Source organism: Tupaia chinensis, unplaced genomic scaffold, assembly GCF_000334495.1.
Source record: "Tupaia chinensis unplaced genomic scaffold, TupChi_1.0 Scaffold146740_1, whole genome shotgun sequence".
In the NCBI taxonomy this organism is placed as follows: Eukaryota; Metazoa; Chordata; class Mammalia; order Scandentia; family Tupaiidae; genus Tupaia; species Tupaia belangeri.
This window is the reverse complement of record NW_006206595.1, coordinates 710,125-715,503: the sequence shown is the minus strand read 5'-3', so window position 1 is coordinate 715,503 and position 5,379 is coordinate 710,125.

Here is a 5,379-nt window from a genome sequence, read left to right as displayed (position 1 = left end):
CGGTATCGTGAGCGCACACACACACACACACACACACACACACACACACACACGCCCGGCATGAGTTTAAGCAACCGGGTCCGGGTCGCGAACCGCGGTCGACTACGTGGGAGTCCAGCGACATAGCCATTATGCTACCTGCTGGTCCCAGGAAGGGGTTTTAGATAGGATTTGGGGAGACACTGAGACAGGGGAGAGTCCTAATAAGCTGAGATTGAATCAGAAAGTTGGGCGGGCACGCTGGGCTTCTCACCAGCTCCTTGGCTATTCCTGGAACAGGACTGACAGAATTCCCGGCCCCTGGTCTAGGTCAGGGTTTGGCAGCTTAAGATGCAGTTTAATGAGCTACTACCCAGATCAAGATTAGAAACCTAGGTCTGGGGCAGCTAGAAAAAAAAAGACAGGGGAACAGAGGGAGTAGCAAGGAATTTTAGAAGAGTACAGGAAGAGGAGCATTTCCGACTGGTAGGGGCAGAAGGAGACAGACTTGGAAACTGGTAATTCCTGGTGTGCCGGCGACCCCTGCTGGCTGCTCACACCACCGCCTGGGAGATGAGAAGGCACGCCAGTCTGAGTCCGGGTGGGTGTTAGAGGCAACACTGCATTACGTGAGTGTGTCACTGTATGACAGCGACGGCGTGTGTAGCAATGCCCGTGACTATTTGTAGACATCCTTGGGTGAAGGTGCTCATGCAACCAAACCCAGAAGCCCCCAAATTCAGGCTCTGAACTCCTGATTCCCCTCTGGTCTCTGGGAAGAATGTCATTGAGCTCAGCAAGTCTCCTCCCCCATGTCACATCAGCAGTAAGTATAGATTCCCTCAGTGGGACATTGCTGAGATCAAAGTAAATGTAACCAGTCTTAAAGAGTCCAGATTCTGGGATTAGATTTACCTGAGTTAAAATCCTGATACCCTGGTTACCTTACATGGCCTCAGGTAAGTTGCTTAACTTGTCTGAGCCCAATTTCCTCACCTGTGAGGGCATAATAATGCTTACCTCCCAGGACTACCGGGAGTGTTTAGTACAGTGTCTAGCAATGGTAAGCATTTAATAGATGCTAATTCTCTGCCTCCCTCTTTCTTTATCTACCTCCCACCCTCAAGGTCGGGCAGGGATTTCAAAAGACAAATAAACGGGGATGATGTTGACAATGATGATGGTGGTGGTTTATATTTACACCACTCATGCAAATCATTTTAAACATATTTTTAATACACGCTTTTTTCCTTTTTATTAGCCAAGCACATCATGATCATGTTTTATTAGGATAGAAATATCCTGATGTTATGGCAGGTATCTAGAAGGATGGCCTTATGAAGTGATAACAAGGCATGACAAATCTTTCTTTATTGTGATACATTTTCATTACTCAGGTTAATCAGGAATTACCCATTAGAACAAGGGCTTAAGATAAGTACATGACAGTCATCTGTGGAGATCAAAATCTCCTGGTTTTTCAATGGGTATCTAATTGTTATTGCTATTGTGGGGGGACGATTAATGCTCAGGCTGAACTGGTCTTAAAGCATTAGAATAACTCAAGGAGATATGACAGGTAGTTAGAGTATATCCTGAAATTGAAAAGAAGACAGGTTTCAATTCCACCGAAGAATATTCTAACCCCTACAGCTGTCCAGTGACAGGGGCAGACTGCTTCTGAAGCAAGGAGCTCCATTTCAGCAGGAGTATTGACGCAAACGCTAGCTGATGCCCTGGCAGGCTCACTGAGAAAGAGGTAGAGGCAGATTGGATAAGAGGCCCTCTGAGGTCCCTCTGTAAGCACACTTGAGTGTATGATGAATACTTAGCTCAGTAGAAGTGCTGTTCCAAATGACACCACTGCCATACCCAGTCATTGTTTGTCACCACAGAATGGGGGCAGGTGAGTCATAGCAGACACAATGGTGTTCTTTTCCTCTCTGAGACTTTGCTCTTCCCAAGGAAAGATAAGAGGATCGGTCCTTCCCTAGCTGGCCCCACATTTCTCTTGATTTCTTCTGCACTCTTCCTCATCATTTTCTTGGCTTCACGGGATTCACTCCAAATGTTTTGAAGAAAACCTTACTTAAGGAAAGAGCTTCTTTTTTTTTTTTTTTTTTAATCCTTTATAGTTTCCTGCCTCTAAGAGGTGGGTGGGCAATGATCATGAGAAGGGGCCAAACATTTGTTGAGTTCCTACAAGTGTAGCTTCTGCAATTATTGCATTCGATTAGGAGAGGTGCATTCTGTTTTCGTGTAAGTAAATGTGTACGTATATATCGTTTAGTACATGTGGATGTAAATGGGGATGGGTCTGAAGGAATTCTCTGCTGTTTATGTCTCTCTGAGGGGTGTTGGTATCTAGCTTGGTATGGGGAAATATGTGTACAGCTCCTTTGGGATTTTAATCCCTTCTGTGTGTTCATAAACCAGCCAGGAGTTATCTTCTGGCCTCAAGATCGTTGTGGATATTCCCAGGTCTGTCTGTCCCTATCCCAGGCACAAGTGTGTTGACACAAGACTCCTCTGTCTTCAGGAATGCATCATTGTACTTCCTGTCTCTGTCACAGCGTGTGCAGATCCATGTGTCCAACCTGCCCCACATGAAGTCATGTGTGTCCTGCAGCCCCTCCTCCCAAGGAGGATTCTGTGAAGAGTCCTTGGCACCCTCCCCTCCTGGCCACCCCCCACTTCCCACTTTCCATGCCAGGAGAGATCTAATTACACAGAAATTAGTACAGAGAAGGATCGTTTGCTTTTATGGCATCAGCGCCAGGGCAGCTGTAAATCTAGAACTGCCGCTGCAGCCGCCTCTGGGCACTGTGCAGGCTATGGGGGCGGGGGGCTCTCACCTCCACACCCCCTTTGTTCCTGGGCTTCCACCTCTTCCCAGAACCAGAGAGTCCTATTAGGTTTTCATCTCAGCAGAGGCAGAGGTGTGAAGGGGGAGTATATGGTTAATCAAAAGAAGACAGATAGTAGGTGCTCAATAAATGTTCACCAAGTTATTAGAGAAGGATGAATCTCAGCACTGCTCACTGCTGTCCAGCTACCCAGACCAAATAACCAAGGAATGAATTGTCCTGGCAAAATTTGCCTCAGGGCCTCTGAACTCTTACCAGACCATCTTCCCCACTTGCTTATGAACCCAGATGAAGTATACGGGGCAATGATTCATCCTGACTTCTACTTTAGAGATCCTCAACTCCTTCTCAGGCAGTGTTAGATAAAGAAGACAGCCCAGGTTCAGGCCTCAGTTCTTCTGTTTATTAGCTAAGTGATCGTGGGTCCTACTCCTTAAGTCAAGCCTTGGTTTCCTCATGTGTGAAATGGGGATCATGAAACTTCTCTCTCAGGTTGTTGTGACACACCAATGAGAAAACACTGGCCAACAGGAAAGTGGCTCGTTAATCATTGTTCTTATCCCTATCAGTATCTTATTAGCCAACACTTCTACTTCCACCATTATTTCCACCCCCTTTCCTCTATCACCCCTTAATCTTGTCTATACCCCAACCAATCCCCACCCCAGTGCCATAATACATTTGGGGGCACTAGGATATGCAGGCAGGCTGTGCCCAGCCTCGAGTGTCTCTATGTTAAGAGCCTTATCAGAAGACAGTGGTTGGGACCAACAGATGGCATAGTGGTTATGTCGTTGGACTCCCACGTGGCTGACTGCGGTTCAAGTCCCAGACCTGCTGGCCGCATGTGCTTGCATGCCCCAAATCCCGAGAGAATGGAGGAGAAGGGATTGTGGCATGGCTATCCCCCTGGAAGGTGATTTCTTGCTTTCTGTCTCTGTGTCTCTCCGGTGACCACACATGTCCTATAGCAAAAATCTCTCAAAAAAAAAAAAAGAAAAAAGAAGAAGATGGGTGAAGACAGGTGACTCTCACAACCCCTGAACAGCTAGAGACAGTGTCTCACCCATAGCCAACTTCCTTTTTTTTTTTTTTTTTTTGGAGAGGTTTTTGCTATAGGGCACGCGCGCTCGCCAGACAGAGAGAGAAAGACAGAGAGACAGAAAGCAAGAAATCACCCCCCGGGGGGATGGCCACGCTGCAATCCCTTCTTCTCCATTCTCCTCTCGGGATCTTGGGCACGCACGCACACGTGCCCGGCGTGAGTTTTAAGCCACTGGGTCAGGGACTCAAACCGCAGTCGACTACATGGGAGTCCAGCGACTTAGCCATTACGCTAACTGCTGGTCCCCATAGCCAACTTTCTTTAAGCTTTACCTTGGCGTTATCCTCATGGACAGTATGAATTTGTTCCAGGGTACTGGAGGGTCTGGTCGTAATGAGCAGAAAGAATTCAGGATTTAGGGAATTAGGAGAGGGCAGAAACTGGAGAACTGGGATGAAGACAGGAAGCTTGAACTCATTTCAGGACAAGGTCAAAGGACCCCATAGGGAGTCACAGAAAAAGGCAAAAAAGTCCAGGATCCCAACTTCCTGTCAACACAGCCCCCAGACCTGGGACTTAAGGTCTCTCTGTCTTGTCCTCTCCTACTCAGATGTCTCTGTCCAAGGCACTCAGCCAGAAATTCCTGTGTTTATTCCTATGTGGAAAACCCTGCAGAGCTCTAAGTAGTGTGGAGATCGGAAAAGGAAGGGCCAAAGAAGGGATGGGGTGCACCTCCCCAGTCCAACCTGTCCAGATCTCCAAGCACTCTTTGGGCAGGACCCTCTTCTCTCTCTATTCCCGGCTGCAGGAGCCACAGGAGGAAGCTGAGGCACAAGTCTCTATCCCTATGTCCAGCCTCTCACCCCGATTTGTGTCCCAGCGAGGGTGAGGATTTGGCGTGAAGGGCAGAGCTGCGGGGGGAATCTCTGGCCCCCGCCTCCCCCACCCCCAACCCCAACTCAGGCTGCAGTCTCTCCTCGTTGTAGCAGAGCGAGAGCAAAGGGACGGGCAGTAAAGATGAGTGATGGCGCGGAGACAAGCAGAAATACACCATCATGAAAATGCTAATGACTCCTTGCTCTCTTTCTTTATGGTTGGAGTAATACAGACTTCAATCATAAAAACAATCTCCCAACATTTTAATGGGCTCCATCATGCCCGCACTTGTCGGTATATTTGAAGAATAAATCACCCTCCCCGCTCGGAATGAATTCGCTGTCAAACTCGGCTCCCTCGGAGAAAATGGATGGGAAGAGAGGATGGAGGGTTTTTTTGTGTGTGGGTTTTTTTTTTTTCCTTTCCTTTTTTAGGGGGGTGGAGGTCCTCTCACCCTCCAACTCTCTCCTAAACCGGATTGTTGTGCGAGATGTCCGGATCCTAAGTGGAAGGAGGGGGCTCTTAGGAACAGGATAAGCTGGGCCGGAAAAGAGGATTTTGTGAAACAGGGGACAGGGACTGTGGGACTCCACACGAAGAGAAGCTGCTCCT